A 15,917-nucleotide genomic window follows, 5' to 3' on the forward strand; every position below is an offset into this window, starting at 1 on the left:
TCCATCAACTAATACCCTATTCTCAACTTCGTTTTGATCCGAAAGCTTACTGTGCATGGCTGAAAATCAATTTATCATACAAATAATATAGTCATATGAAAAAGCTATGCCCCGAAATTGAAGAACGAAATTATAGAGAAAGACGACGACGAGATGACATAAAAAAGAAAGACAATACTCGAGAGCATACACTGATCTTCTCATTTCTGAACAAGCAAAATCTATAAATAAATTGAATACCTTTTTTGAAGAAAATTTAACTCATTCAGCATCCTGGGAGTTCATCCCTCGCCTTAACTACACGGTCTTTGTCATTGCTGTCAACAACAAAAATGAGTCCCTGTGTGTTTTGGAAATAGTGCCTCCATAACGGTCTGATCTGTTTTGAGAGAATTCACAGTACCATATCATCAGTGAAATATAGTATGAAAATGCTTCAACAGTCAAAGTAGGCATGGATTATCAAACAAAACAGACAATGGTGGTGGAGCCCTACCTTGTCCTGACCCCTGACATCCTAAACAGTGAAGCTAATATTCTTGTACTCCATCATATCAACATTAAAACCCGTATTCCAGAAACCCAACAGGAATCATGATATTACTAAAGACCCTTTTCCATAAACATTAAAGGCAGTGGGGTCGACTCCCGTCACATAGACTGCAAATTAATGGATGAACTCGGTAAACATGAGAAATTGTAATTTGAACCAAACATAACTTGAAAAACTCACATCTGCATCAATAATAGGTGTTTTCCAATGGTGGATGGAATAGTACCAGAAGGCATATTGTTTCTTAGGACCCTGTAGAGAAAAGCACAAATCAAAAATGTATGAGTATCTTATTTTAAGTTTCCGAGGCATGGATGAAAAAAGAAAAAACAAAAGATCTAACAGATTAGTATTACTGCATATGATGAGATCATATGGTCTTACAAGTTAGTTAAAGATGTCATATTCTCAATAAAATTCAACGACGAGCTCCCAATAGACACGTCACTGAGCCTCTTGCATGATTACACGATTAGTTAAGACTGTTTGGAGAGAAAAAATTTGCAATTTTCAAGAGTTCAACTTTAAAATCAAAATGATATTCATGTAGATACATATGATCTATTTCCTTCTTTATCATGGTTGCACATCATCAGAGTTAAATTGAACGAGCAAGTAGCAGGGATATGATCAAATCTACATGGTTGCATTGCAAAAGTCCAACACAAACAATCTACAACTGAACATAGTTGGTGGGAAGATGATGGGAAGAATTTCAACAAACACAATGAACGTCTAAAAAGAGTTATCAATTAGGATAACTAGCGAATTTGGATTCTTGAATTAAATAGAAGATACATCTCCAGAAAAATTGGCGTGCAAAATCTTGAAAAGTAGTGGTGGAATGTTGTTTTCCCCTGCCTGGCTTCCAAATTTTCTTCTACCTACATATATTTGGCAATGGACAATCCAATCAGCATAAAGTTTTTCACTCCCACTTTTAGAAAACCAAAATTTTCATTCTCCAAATTTCTCCTGTTTCCATATCTTTGACCATATCAAAAGTGAACATTTCCTATACTGCTTCTCTACAGTATGTAATTTTGCTATGGTTAGAGAGCATAGAACATGGTCTAATATAAATAGGGAAAGTTAAACCAATTAACAGATTGGATTGCCCGATGAAATTTGATCAGAAGTAAATAGGAAAAGGTGTAGCTCAGATCAGCCAATGAAAGATTATCTGTAGTTAATAGGAAAAGTTGTGGCTTGGATCATCCAATGAAAGATTCAACAATAAATAGGAAAATGAGTGGTTAGGATCATCCATGGGTCAAACCTTAGCCTGTGCTTGGCTCACTTACATTCGTGGAATGGTCCAACTGCATTGTGTAGATAGGTCCATTTTGTTGAGATCCTAAGATTGACCAGAATTGTATTTTCATGATGCACTTAGAGAGTTTGAGTAAATATCTGGCATTAATGTGGCAAGAAATGAGCATGAAAGAAAATGGAAATTGCAAGAATATCAAGTAAGAGAGTTGGTATAGATGATTTACTAGTGCAACCTCTTCATAGTTATCAATTAATAAAGATAGCTTCTTCAATCCACCACTTGAAGTCAAAGCAACTTCCCCTGCTACACCATGTTAGTTTTGAGTTGGACTTGAAAAGAAAGAAACTCAATTTGAAGGAGACTCCCTCATTATGAATATACTTGAGAAAGTAGTTGTAACTTCAAGACTTTCATCTATCTTGGATTAGTTATTTCAATTCAATTCATTAGTACCGATGTCATAAGAGTGGTAAGAAATCCAAACAATGCCCTTTTGGTGATATTATCTGGATTCTTTCATTTCTATATTTGGAATTATAATAGAAAATTCTTTGGCTTCTTGTGCTGCTTGATATTTTCAGTTGGTTTGTGGAGCATCCAAACCATGCATCAGGTAATCAGACCACTAAAACAAATCGGTTGTGCTACTCATGTACAATACAATGGATGGTACGAGAATTGCAAATAGTCCACATGTGGCGCATACATATGTGGCCTACTAGATGAGTGGACAGGATGCTTTTGGTCCACAATTCAAACAATAACTGATATGACTCAAAAAATACAGAGTCGTACTGGTTGATCATTTAAACCATGGTGCCATTAATGAGAATGCTTCTGTTCACAGTAAAAACCAGATAAATTCCACCACTAGTGGAAATCTAAGGCTGTGTTTGGATTCACTATTGAATTGAATTGCAATAACTAGGACAATACATTGGAAGTGGCCAAATTGCAATTTCCTCAACTGTTTATTGTGAGGGACTCCACTCCCAATTGTAATTTCATTATTGCCAAGTTGGAGTCTAAAGGAAACAAACTACGATTTGAGGGTAAATCCTCCTTCTAAGTACTCAAAAGGTAATTAAAATTCCACCATTTCCACTCTATCAAACTAATCATCACAATCCAATTCCTTAGTGCATTCAAATAGAACCAAAAGTAGGCAAATCACCTAAGCAGAAGGGATTGCCTCATTTACATGGTCTACTTACCTTACCTCCTTCACAGATTATCGACTACATTAGGAACTCTCACTAAATTTAGACAAGTTGCCTTACATTAAGTATACAACAATCCATGCATGCAACAAAACATACAACAAGCGTTGGAAACCAGTCCTTAAACACAAACCCATTGAATTACAAATTCAGCCAACTCCCTTTTGTTGTTGTTGTTGTTAACAAAGTTTTGAAAACAGAAAGTCTAGTATATAAAGATAAAACAGAATTTAAGTGATAAGTAATATTTTAATTCATAGCAAAAATTTAAGCAATAAAGAAACTGATTCAATCCTGCAGCCCAGGTTCACCAGAACCACCACATCATAGCTTGTCCCAGTTTTTTGGGGTCTCTTTTCATTATAGGAACACACATACAACAGAAAAATTCAGAAACTGTCTGCTCCTCCCCTAGATCTCACCAACATCTTCTCTTTTCATCACAGGAATACACATACAACAAGAAATTCAGGAACTGTCTACCTCCCTCCCTATGATCTCACCAATATCTTCTCATTATGGAAAAACACCAAAAAAAATCACCATCCTAAATTTCACCAACTATCCTCCCTCTCTCCCCACTTCCATGAATTCATTCATGTTCTAAATGGCAGAGAGACCACCTTTGCATTATTAAAAAAAAAGGCTAAAAGATTAAATATGAAAAAACACCCACTAGATGTTCTTTCCCATGAAACATTCCTCAAGAACCAGTTGATCTCGTCCGGACCTCTACAATAGCTGTCAAAATTCATTCACTGGATTCTAAAAGAAACAATGCTAACAAAATCTATACAAACAGTCGCAGCTCACTTAAAAATGAGGAATAACTCTGAAGATAATGAATATTCTGCTCAAGTAATGATCAGTGGCCTAGAGTTGTCCAATGGCAGAAGTGTGATTTAGTGCAAGACATAAGAACAAAAGAATGTACATTAGATAGCTATGTGACAAGGATGCACTCCACATGTTGCACATTAGTGATGAAGTAAAATAGGTGTAGCCCCCTTAAAATAAAAATTAAAATAAATAAATAAATAAATAAAACAAATCCTCCATGTGATCCACTCCTAAGCACAAGTGACATCAAAAGGCTGAAGTGCTTGCAGGCTTAAATTTATGTGCAATTGATCAAAATCCTGCACACGTAAGGAATAAAAAAGTAGCATTCCACAAGGATAAAATATATGAATTAAAAAATAAGCCATTAATTGCAATGTTGAAACAATATAACAGAGCTATCAATAGCTAGATGGGCCATTCAACATACAGCATTCAACAATTAAATATTTGTTTAAACTGCTCATCCATTTATTCAATCCACTAATGAAACAATCAATCATGAAAGCACAATACCAACAAAACAGTTAACACCTGTCTATCTATTCAATCCTTATAAATGTCCACAAAGAAAGGATATTTGTGTTTTCTTGAACTACACGACTGTTAGAAGCAAAACCATGTATTGCTAGCCTTGAATGTATAAATTACTAAGAATATTTCAAAAGAAACTAACGAAAATTCTCACTACCTGTTTTGGGGGAAAATAGCAGAAGAATGCAAGGATAGGTAGTAGATACTAATATTTGTAAATTCCAGTCTTAATTCAATTTATGACCCACATATCTATGCATTTGAGACATTGATACTGATTTAATAAAGGAAGATGCCACTAATATGTGTGAATTTAACTCTCCATTCAGATTATGGCCCAGTGGAAGCCATCCTGCTAGTCAATCTTACACAACACTTCCAAATGCAGCACCAGTAAACCAGTAAACAGTTTCCTTACCAATGCTTAAAATTATAAAATAGAAATGTAGTATAGCATCAACAGTATAAAACTACAATTCCAAAACCCATGAAAAGAAAAGTAGCAGATATGTTATATTCATATCATACCATTAACTAGTGTCTTCAACAAAATCAGGCAGATAGCTTCGGCCATGATCTACAAAGTTTTCTCAATCGTATCAGCATGGCAGCTAAGACCACTTCTCATCACATTATTGTTGAACTATGCAACATTCGCTACAATGAACAAAAAAAATATAGCCGTAATGACTGGAAAGAAGTTTAAAAATTATATAACAGGTGTGTTCATAACTAGTAGACTGATAAATGAATGATGAAGCAAACCAGTAACCATGGATATATCATAAACGGTAAAAAGAGGCTCTTCTAACATCAAAATGCAACTACTAAATAACAAAAGAAGCTTCTTGAATATTATGCATGATCCTGGGACATCCATCTTTCCATTACAGCCTTTACAACTTATTAGTTCAGAAAGATTAACAGCTATGAGACAGTCAGTAACTAAATTGTTTAGACTCCTATTTCAAAAGAAACAAGATAGGTTATGAGAAGGAGATCATTACTTTGTTGAGGGTTAGATCTCTCAAGATAGGACAAAATGATATAGAAATGGTTGTCTTCTGGGAATTTTTCATAAAATCCATCTATGGGAAATTGGACGGAAGGGGATACCCTGCATTAAAAAGGCATCATGTTTGGAAATGCAAGGAAAGAAAATTCGGCAATAAAGAAGACTATTCCTTTTCCGTCAAAGGGAACCAAAATCGCAATTCCACTTGTTGATGTGAATGCCATAGCAATTTTTGGATGAAATCAATTCCACCGGACTGCGATTTCAAGACTCCCAAACACATTCTCGATTTCAAGACTCCCAAACACATACAATATTGGTGCAGCCAAACGGGTATTAAAAAATAAAAATAAATAAAAAAGAGGGTAAAAAAATAAATAGAAGAAATTAAATAGGTTGCAGCATACCAAAATCCTCTCTGATGATGCAATCTAACGAATGCGCTGATGATGATTTTTATATTTGGAACAATGGTGCGGGAGACGAGAGAGAGAAAAGGGGTGCAGAAGATCGAGAGAAAGAGAGAGAGAGAGAGAGAGAGAGAGAAAGAGAAAGGGACGGGAATAATGGTGCAGGAGATCGAGAGAGAGAGAGAGAGAGAGAGAAGAGGCGCGGGAGATCGAGAGTGAGAGAGAAAGGGATGGACGTGAGAGGGAATGAGGTTTTTCCCAAGGAGGGGAGGGAAAGAATGAAACATTTCGTGAGAGAGGGAAAAGAAAAAGGAGCGCGATTTCCACATTTTGTACCTGCTACTGCGCTCCTACGGTCTAAAACCGTAGCTAAAATCCCCTTGGTCGTAGCCATTGTGTCGTCCGTCGTAGCCCCTCCGCGTTCACACGATCTGGTGGGATCTTGATGGACCGATTTTTGAAGGGCTTTGTGGGGTCCATCTTGATGCATTTGATATATCCACTCCGTCCATTAATTTTTTAATTTTTTTATAGGGAATGACCCTAACATCTAGGCAAATCAAAGGTCTAATTGAACCACACCATCAATCAATGGTAGGTATTAATCTCCACTGTTTCCTAACATGTGGTCCACTTGAGCATTCAATCTACTTCCTTTTTTGGGCTCCTGCCCTAACATTCTCTTTCAAAATGGATAGACGTATTAAATGGAGCACATAAATTTTAATGGGCCTCGTAGAGTCCCTTATGGGGCTATCCCATGTTGGATGAACGTGTGAAGGTGGTAGCTTTTAGCTACGGTTTTGGCTTTCATAGCTATGGTTTTAAGCCATAGTAATATAGCTACGGTTTATATCCGTAGCTAAAAGCTAGGATGGTCTGTAGCCTTTGGTCGTTTTTTTGGTAGTGACTTTGAAAACATTTTCATTCATCATATTCTTTATCTTGACAGCCTTATGAGGATACACAGTAGTAACAATGAAAGGACTAGTCCAACGAGATTGAAGTTTACCCAGAAAAAAAAATGTAACCGAGAATTGTACAGAAGGACTTTTTGACCATTTATGAATGATTTTCGAAGGATGTTCCGATAATAAAACACATTTATCCTGTCCTTATAAATTCTTGAGTTCTCATATGCATCGTTCTAGATTTCCTTGAGTTCATTCAATTGAAGCTTGTGTAGCAAGCCAATGTTGTTCAAGTTGAAGTTCAGATTTTTAATAGCCCAGTAAGATCTATGTTCCAACTCTACAAGCAAGTGACAAGCTTTCTCATAGACGAGTTTAAAGGGAGACATTCCAATGGGGGTCTTAAAAGCTATACAGTAAGCCTATAAGGCATCAGTCAATCGGATTGACCAATCCTTATGGTCAGGGTTAACTGCATTTTTCAGAATTTTTCCCTATTGGAAATCTCAGCTTGTTCACTTGTCTGTGGGTGGTATGGAGTACTCACTTTATAAGAGATGTCATATTTCTTCATTACGTTCTCGAATGTCCCATTATAAAAGTGTAAACCTGCATCACTAATGATGCCCAAAGGCATTCCAAACTGGGAAACGATATTTTCTTTTAAGAATCTTATGACCGTTCAATGTTCATTGTTCCGACACGGAATTGCTTCAACCCACTTGGTAACATAGTCCACTGCTAATAAAATGTAAATATTTTCAAAAGATTGGGGGAATAACCCCATGAAATCGATGCTCCAGCAATTGAATACTTCAATAATTAGAATGGGGTTTAAAGGCATCATATTTCTACGGGACAATCCTCCTAATTTTTTACAATGCTCACAAGCTTTGCAAAACTCATGAGTATCTCTGAACATATTAGGCCAGTAAAAGCCGCACAACAGAATTTTAGCCGTGGTCTTTTTAGCAGAAAAGTAACTACCACAGGCCCAAGAATGATAAAAGGAGAAAAACTCTGATGTTTATTATTTGGCACACATCTCCTTAAATTTTGGTCTGGGTAATATTTAAACAGATAAAAATTATCCTAAAAAAACTTTCGTACCTCGGCGAAGAATTTTTTCTTATCTTGCATAGTCCAATATGTCGGTGTGAAACCTGTGAGAAGATAATTCACAATGTCAGCAAACCAAGGTAATTAAGAGAGTTTAAATAATTATTCGTCAGGGAACATATCATTTATTAGTGTCGGCTCAAGGGAATCGGAGAGATCAAGTCTAGAGAGATAGTAAGCCAGTATGTTCTCTACTCCATTTTCGTCTCGTATTTCTATGTCGAATTCTTGGAGTAGGAAGATCCATCTTATCAAATGAGGCTTCGCAACCTTCTTTGAAAGAAGATACTTTAACGTCACGTGATTAGTGTAAATGATGATTTTTTATCCGATCAAGTAGGACCTAAATTTTTTAAAGCGAACACTATGGCTAAGAGTTCCTTCTCCGTAGTAGAATAGTTCACTTGGGCAAAATTTAGAATTCTACTCGCATAGTGAATCACTTAGGGTTTCTTCTCTTTTTTCTAGCCTAATACCACCCAATTGCATAGTCAAACGCATTGCTCATGATCTCATAAGGGATGCTCCAATAAGGTGGCATCATGATAGGAGTGGTTGTTAACATAGCCTTGAGCTTAGTGAAAGCTTCTTGGCATCATTCAGTCCACTCGTATGACACATCCTTTTGAAGTAAATTACATAAAGGACGAGGGAGATGGCTAAAGTCATTTATAAATCGTCTATAAAATCCTGCGTGTCCTAAGAAGGATCGCACGTCACGTATGCTCTTAGGTGGAGGAAGGTTAGAGATAAGATCAATTTTTGCTTTGTCTACCTCAATTCCCATGGATAAAATTATATATCCAAGCACTATTCCCTTAGGAACTAGCAAATGACATTTCTCCCAATTCATAACCAAATTCTTTTCTTCGCATTACATCAGCACATTTTAAAGATATATCAGACACTCGCTGAAGGATGGACTAAAGACAGAGAAGTCATCCGTGAAGACCTCTAAATATTTCCCCACTATGTCTGAAAATATGCTCAACATGCATCGTTAAAAGGTGGCAGGGGCATTACATAGTCTGAATAGCATCATTCGGTAAGTAAAGGTGTCAAAGGGACATCTGAATTTTATCTTTTCTTAATCTTCAAGGGCTATATTTATCTGATTGTAGTCCGAATACCCATCAAGGAAACAGTAGTACGAGTGACCAGCTAGCCTTTCCAAAATTTGATCAATGAAGGGCAAAGGAAAGTAGTCCTTCCTTATGACAGCATTCAACTTTCCGTAGTCAATGCACATTCTCCAACCAGTAGTGACTCTAGTTGGCATGAGTTCGTTACTGGCATTGGCTACGATGGTGATTCCAAACTTCTTAGGAACCACCTGAGTTGGACTCACCCATTGACTGTTGGATATAGGGTATATAATACTCACATCCAACAAGTTAAGAACCTCTCCTTTAACCACTTCATTCATATTTGGATTTAGTCGACGTCGTGGTTGTCAAGAGGTCTTTGCATTATCCTCAAGATGAATGCGTTGAGTACAAATCAAATGGTTAATTCCCTTAAGGTCCGCAATCGACTATCCAATGGCTCCTTTATGCTCAATGAGAGTAGAAATAAGCATACTCTCTTGTTCTTTCTCAAGGTGGGAAGAAATTACCACCATGTATGTCTCATCTTAACCTAAGTAGACGTACTTAAGATCAGTGGACAAAGGTTTTAGGTCAAGCTTCGATACCTTGAGGCTAGAAGGTAGAGGCGCTACATTAGTTTGGGGCAAATTCTCAAATTGTGGCCTCCACCGGTTAATTTCAAGTACCGACGTAGCATCAAGCAATCCATTCATCTCCCTAATCATGTCATCATCTAAATCAGGGGAGTAGGCCAAACACGTCTTTAGAGTGTTAGAGTATAAAGTCAAAAGTGTTCTATCTTCCATGAAAGAATCGATCATGTTAATGTCATGGGTATCGTCATCATCTTCTGGTTGTTTGCTCATATTGAAAAAGATGTTGAACTCCAATGTCATATTTCTGAAAGATAAATTCATAATTTCATTCCTGCAATTAATGATGCCATTTGATGCAGCAAGGAATGGGCGACCAAGAATGATGGGAATTTGAGTGCTTACATCCACGATGGGTTGAGTATCCAGAACAATAAAATCTAATGGATAGTAGAATTTATCAACCTAGACCAACACATCTTCAATCATCCCTCTCGGTACACGAACCGATCGATCAGCAAGTTGTAATGTACTCCGAATAAGTTTTAATTCACCTTAGACCCAATTGTTCGTAAACCGCGTAAGGGATTAGATTTACACTCGCCCCCAAGTCAAGAAGTGCATGCTCAATCCGGTGGTTCCCAATTACAAAGTGATGGTTGGGCTACCGGGATCTTTATATTTTTGTGGCACATCTTGCTTGATTATGGCACTCACTTTTTTCTATCAAAAAGATTTTCTTTTGTATGTTTTTCCGTCTTTTGGTAGTGCGTAGATCTATCAGAAATTTGGCATATGAAGGGATTTGTTTAACGACATCTAATAGAGGAATATTGACCTTCACTTGCTAAACATCTCTAGAATATCCTGAGAGTTAGATAGAGGTCTTGGTGCAATCAACCATTGAGGGAATGGCGCAATCAACTTACATACTTTTTCTGGTTCTTCCTCGTATGAAGCAATGCTAGGTCTATCCTTCTCATCTTCTTTCGGGTCCTTAGGCTTTTCAACCCTCACCAGAATAGATCTGTCAATTTTTTTCCACTCCGAAGAGTAATAATAGACTTAGCTTGCTCTATTTGATTGGAAGAGCTTGGGTTACTAATTTCATATTGTGGTTTTGGATTTGGTAGATGTTGGGCTAGAAGAGTCTCTTTCTCTCCAATCATTAAGTGTGACTCAATCCGTTGAATGGCCTTGGTAAGGCCTTGAAAGGCTTGTAATGTGCCTCGATTAAAAAGCTCTTTGTTTTGGATGTGTTTTAAAATCGGATCCTCTTGAGGTCTCTTTTAATTTAAGAGTTGAGTAAGGGCCTCTTGTGGGTTAGCCATTTATCCATTCCTCCAACTGAAATTTGGATGTTTGTTCCAGCTGGAATTATATGTATTCGATGTAGGTTCACTGAAAGGTCTTTAGTAGTTGTTCATGGCATTTGATTGCTCATTCAATATCTCTTAAAAATCAAGAATTGTTGGACAATTTTCAACTGTATGTATATTGCAAGCACAAATACCACAAACAACTTCCACAGCCTTATCAGGTTTGATAGGTTCCGCCTTCTTAAATTCCATAACCTCGACTTTTCTTGTGAGATTGGCCACTCGTGCATTTATATCATCTTCCTCTTTTAAAACATAAATTCCTCCCATTTCCTTTGATTGAGTAGGCTTAGAAGTGGTGATTCTTGAAGAAGTATCCCATGATTGTGCATTTTCAGCAAGTTTATCAAAATAATCCCACGCATCATCGGCTTCCTTGTTTATGAATTCCCTATTATAGATCATCTCCACAAATTGGTGCATGGGTGAGGTCAATCCTTCATAGAAAAAGCTTGTTATCCACCCGCCATGTTTCGTAGCCATGTTGTGGACACGAATTTATGAGATCCTTCTATCTCTCCCAACATTGGAAGGTCTATCCTCTTTTTGTGCAAAATTCATGATTGTTTTCCTTAAGGTATTTATTTTATGATACGAAAAGAACTTTTTAAGGAACTCCCTTATCATCTTAGCCCATGTGTCAATGGATCGTGGTCTTAAGGATTGTAACCACGACTTAGCCTTTTCTTTCAAAGAGAAAGGGAACAATTTCAACCTTACCATGTCCTCAGACATGTTTGGGAAGTGTAATGTAGATATTATCTCATTAAACTCTTTCAAATGCAAGTCTGGACTTTTAGATTCTAGTCCATGAAACTTAGGAAGGAGTTAAATCACCCCCGGTTTAACATCCACAGTTCCTGCATTCAATGGGAATATCATGCTAGAAGGTGTACTCACCACCACTTGTTGTAAATAACCTTATAGAGTACGAGGTGGAAGTGCATGATGCACCTCATTCTCATCCTAGGTCTCCTCAACTGGGTGTTGAGGTTGATGTGCAACCATCACTTCTATTAACTCACGGGATCTTAAGTGGTGTCTAATTAGATGATGGATAGGCAATCCTTCAACTAATCCTCCTTCACTTAAGAGACGGAGAGTGTTATCATGAACCCACTTGGGCATGAAACACTCACAACCCTCAAACAACTTAAACAACTAAACCTAGAAAAAGCAAACTGTAACACCCCAGATTTTTAGGGGTCGAGCAATACTCGACTCCCAAGTTCCTGGGTGTCACTTATATCTTAAGAGTTACTAATTTCGGGTATAAATCAAATGAAATGAGCAATAGAGGGATCAAATGGATCATAAACCACAAACCACAGCTAAGCTACTGAAATAAAACACGGCTAAGTGAAGATCCAACAAGGAAATATCATATGAGATACCCGAGGCGACGACCTGCAAAATATACAAAATGTAAAGTCCAAAAATGGTATGCAACTATCCCCTCGCCCCAACGGCTCATCGCTAATCCAGTGCGGTCTATGGGGATCTGCCCAAAAGCTGGAAGTAGGAAAGCTCCTCTTCCTCATCTATGCTCACCCCATCCAGCACGTCGTGCTCTGCAACACCTGCATCTAAACAAGGGTCTGGTTGGTGTTTTAAAATACTGTCCCAGAGTGGGAGTGAGTAATCAACTCAATGGGTGCCATTAACAATGAGTTACATAAAATATCAATTTCAAAGGCGAGATTAATGAAAAGCATACAAACACCAATACCTAACTACTCTTGTTAGTTCATATACATGTATTATGAAATGATGCATGTCCTCACCAACAACACTCTCTCAAGCGACTCCATCTTACGATCGCAAATGACAAACACTCCCTCAATGCGACCTCAACTGCTAAGTTGCCAACCTAATTAATGCAATGCGTAAATATTTATGTTAGCCGAGTATTTAATTAAGTTCATTCATCCAGCAAGATTGGGGAAATTGAAACACCTCCATTTAATCAATGGCCTTACCCAGATCACTTGGCCCAGGGCGACCATAGCGTCTCTAAGCCTGCGATCCTTAATCTAAATTTAGGTATCATCCATTTTGTCTCTCAAATCAATAATTCTGAAGGTAAGGCATAATACCTAAAGGTTTAAGGATCAACTCGGTATGGATCATCACCCAAATATCGAGTATGATCACTCAGTTTCGAGGTGCGGGCTTGCCCCATAACCAAATCACCATAAGGGAAAGGGCATGTCACCCTATTCCATTCATGCCCAGGTCATTCAAATGGTACTCTAGCACGGAACCATCGGCTGGATAATTTAACGAGGGTCGTTCGAACAAGGACCTATCACCTCTTGTGCTCACTGGTCACTACAGAGAGGCTCATCACCCCAACGTAGGCCGACAGCATGAACACAGTGTTCCATTCCACCATGCCTGGCTCCCGAGACTTGGTTGCTCACTGGTCATTATGGGGAGGCTCGTCACCCCAGTGCAGGCCGACAGCTCGGACACGGTGTCCCATTACACCATGCCTAGCTCATGAGTCTTAGGTCATATCATTACGGTTAATAGTGGCCTCTCAAAGGTATGGGGTGCTTAAGATTCAAGCAGGTGTGACAATATATGGTGAACATATATGGTTGGCCAACTGGTGGACTAATTCGGCTGACTCAGGTGAAGTATGGAGCAACCGGCACTGGGTGTAAGCATCCCGCATAGTCCAACTACTGTCGGTTGTCCGTCTTCGGCCTGAATCGGTCGGATTGGCCTAGGGCAGCCGATCCAATGGGGCTACCCTTGCTAATCTTTCTGATTTTGCTGTCCAACACAATTAACTAAATAGCCATAGTCAATCAATAATACTACTAAATCAACTATGCATCTATAGGAACGGATATATGCAACAAATCAGAAAATTCTAATCTATTAGGCATTTTAATGAACATGCAGGCCACATTACAACTAACATAGCAATTCATGTGAGGTAAGGTATATTGAGTGCATAGGAAGGTGAGTGATAAGAAGCATGCATTTAATCAAGGCATAGTTTGCAAGGTACCAAAAAGGGAATGTGAACTACTCCTAATGGCAGTAACTAGACATGCATGCATACAGGGTTAGATTTCCTAATAATAAAGAAAGGATCACATGTTACTCTTATTTGCAGAAAATTCAGTCATGCATGCAACAAGCAGCGAACATTCGAGTAAAATCTGACGCATAGACAAACATGCAACACAATTTCCAAGTTCAATCAAATTTGGGGATGATCCAACTTCAATCATTCATGAAAAGAAGAAAAATTTAGGAAGGAAGGCAATGTTCAATTCAGCCTAGTCTATTTGACTTGGAATTGAGCATTGATTTCCCTATGCATGTTTAGGCAAACTACAAGGAGAATTCATTAACGAAATTCCTACAAATAACATATTTGTAGCAATTTCAGTAACCATAATCATTAACTTCATCCTAAGATTGATAGTTGGGCACCTAAAGATAATGGTCCGCACCTATTTATCGACCGGAAGCTCTTGTGGTCGTTCTAGCGGTGTCGAGTCCGCAAACTTGACGTGCCGGGGCACGTTACATGGACTTCATGTCAAGATGCATGCATGTGGCTCTAACTAAGGAGAAATGGAAGGAAGCTCAAATCCTTACCTTGGATCGGACATAGCTCGCCTCTACAGCGATAGGGCCAAGATTCCCGACAATGTGGAGCTGGGAGTGCGGGAAATCCCAATTTCCTAGCTCCCTTACACATGCACCCTCCTTCTCTCTCCTTCTCTCTCTCCCTCCCTCCCTCTCTCTCCCTCCTCTCCCTCTCTCATCTGCTAGAAATTTTGTGGGAGAGAGGGGTATAAGGGTTTTATACCCTGGAATTAAATCATTTGGCCCTCGGTTCCATTAATTGCTTCAAACAACCTTGTAGGACACATTTCTAACTGTTGAGGTTGTCCTGATGGCTCCCCGGCCCATCTAATTTATGGGATAGGTGCCCCATGGCCCGATGAAGGGCTGTGCAAAGTTTGACTGCAAACGGACTTGGGGTTTGATCGCAAGGGTCCGATTTGTGATTAACGGTCACCGTTTCTTGATCGGGGGTCAGATTTGGCGGACGAGTGCAAGGAAACATCTTCAACCTATGGTGCAAATTTGGGTAAAATTCAACGACTGAAATGTCCTAATTTATTGTCCTAGGTGGCGAGGCCATTTATTTTAATATTTAGATTTTTGGCCAATACTTGGGTGAGTTGCATTTTACAAGCTCTACCTTCAAGGTCCAAGTTGTGCAGTTCGGGGCATCATTTGGGCCCACCGTCCGCGATGGATGTCAAGCCCAGTGAGATGGACATTACTCTATAATTTTGAAAATAGTGGCCCACTAACAAGCTGTCTAGAGCTTGTTCGGGTAATCGGGCACTTCTGGGATAAATTTAGTAGGGAGATTTCTTGGGCACAGTTGTTGAGGTATATATTAACTAAGTTCACAGTATGGGCTATTCAAAATTAGCGAAAATGGTGATTTGGTCACAATCACTTTAAACCGTCGATTTTAGGTTAAAAGAGTAATTGGGTTGATTTGGTTTATTAATTAAGGTCCGAGCCATAGCTGACTCGGCTTTGGGTAGATCTTTAACTTAGTTTTGATTGTCTTGATTAGTTAGTGATGTGTCGGTTAAATTTGGGCCCTATGTGAACAAATCATGGTGTTAAACTCCATGTTTAAGTAATTGGTTGGATTCATTGGTTTTCTACGGTTGATCTATCTTATTTGTATGATTCTTTATCATTACCAGTCGTGCATAAGTTCACCTCGAGCATCAAGGGTCAATAAGTGATGATGTGGCTAGTTGCATATATAAAAAAAATTAAAAAGAATTTTTGGAAATTTAAAATAGCGAAAATTCGAGGTGTTACAAAAACTAAAGCAAATAAGAAATTTAAAAAAGATAAGAGAGAGTTTGAGAGAAATTACCCAATTAGAGTTGCTATGTTAGGATTCTACAAAATAGAAA

The 15,917-nt window shown here is 38.3% G+C and overlaps 1 long non-coding RNA gene across 1 annotated transcript; it reads right to left on the reverse strand.

Annotated features, from left to right (window-relative positions):
- Positions 1-240: 240 nt before the first annotated feature.
- Positions 241-2,298, reverse strand: LOC131218410 (uncharacterized). The gene is made up of 4 exons (XR_009157716.1): positions 1,858-2,298; positions 734-1,437; positions 497-660; positions 241-379 (listed from the first exon to the last, which is right to left on the reverse strand). It is a non-coding gene; the product is annotated as an uncharacterized LOC131218410 (long non-coding RNA).
- Between the last annotated feature and the right edge of the window lie 13,619 nt (positions 2,299-15,917).

The sequence above is a fragment of the Magnolia sinica genome, chromosome 11, assembly GCF_029962835.1.
Source record: "Magnolia sinica isolate HGM2019 chromosome 11, MsV1, whole genome shotgun sequence".
NCBI classification, from domain to species: domain Eukaryota; kingdom Viridiplantae; phylum Streptophyta; class Magnoliopsida; order Magnoliales; family Magnoliaceae; genus Magnolia; species Magnolia sinica.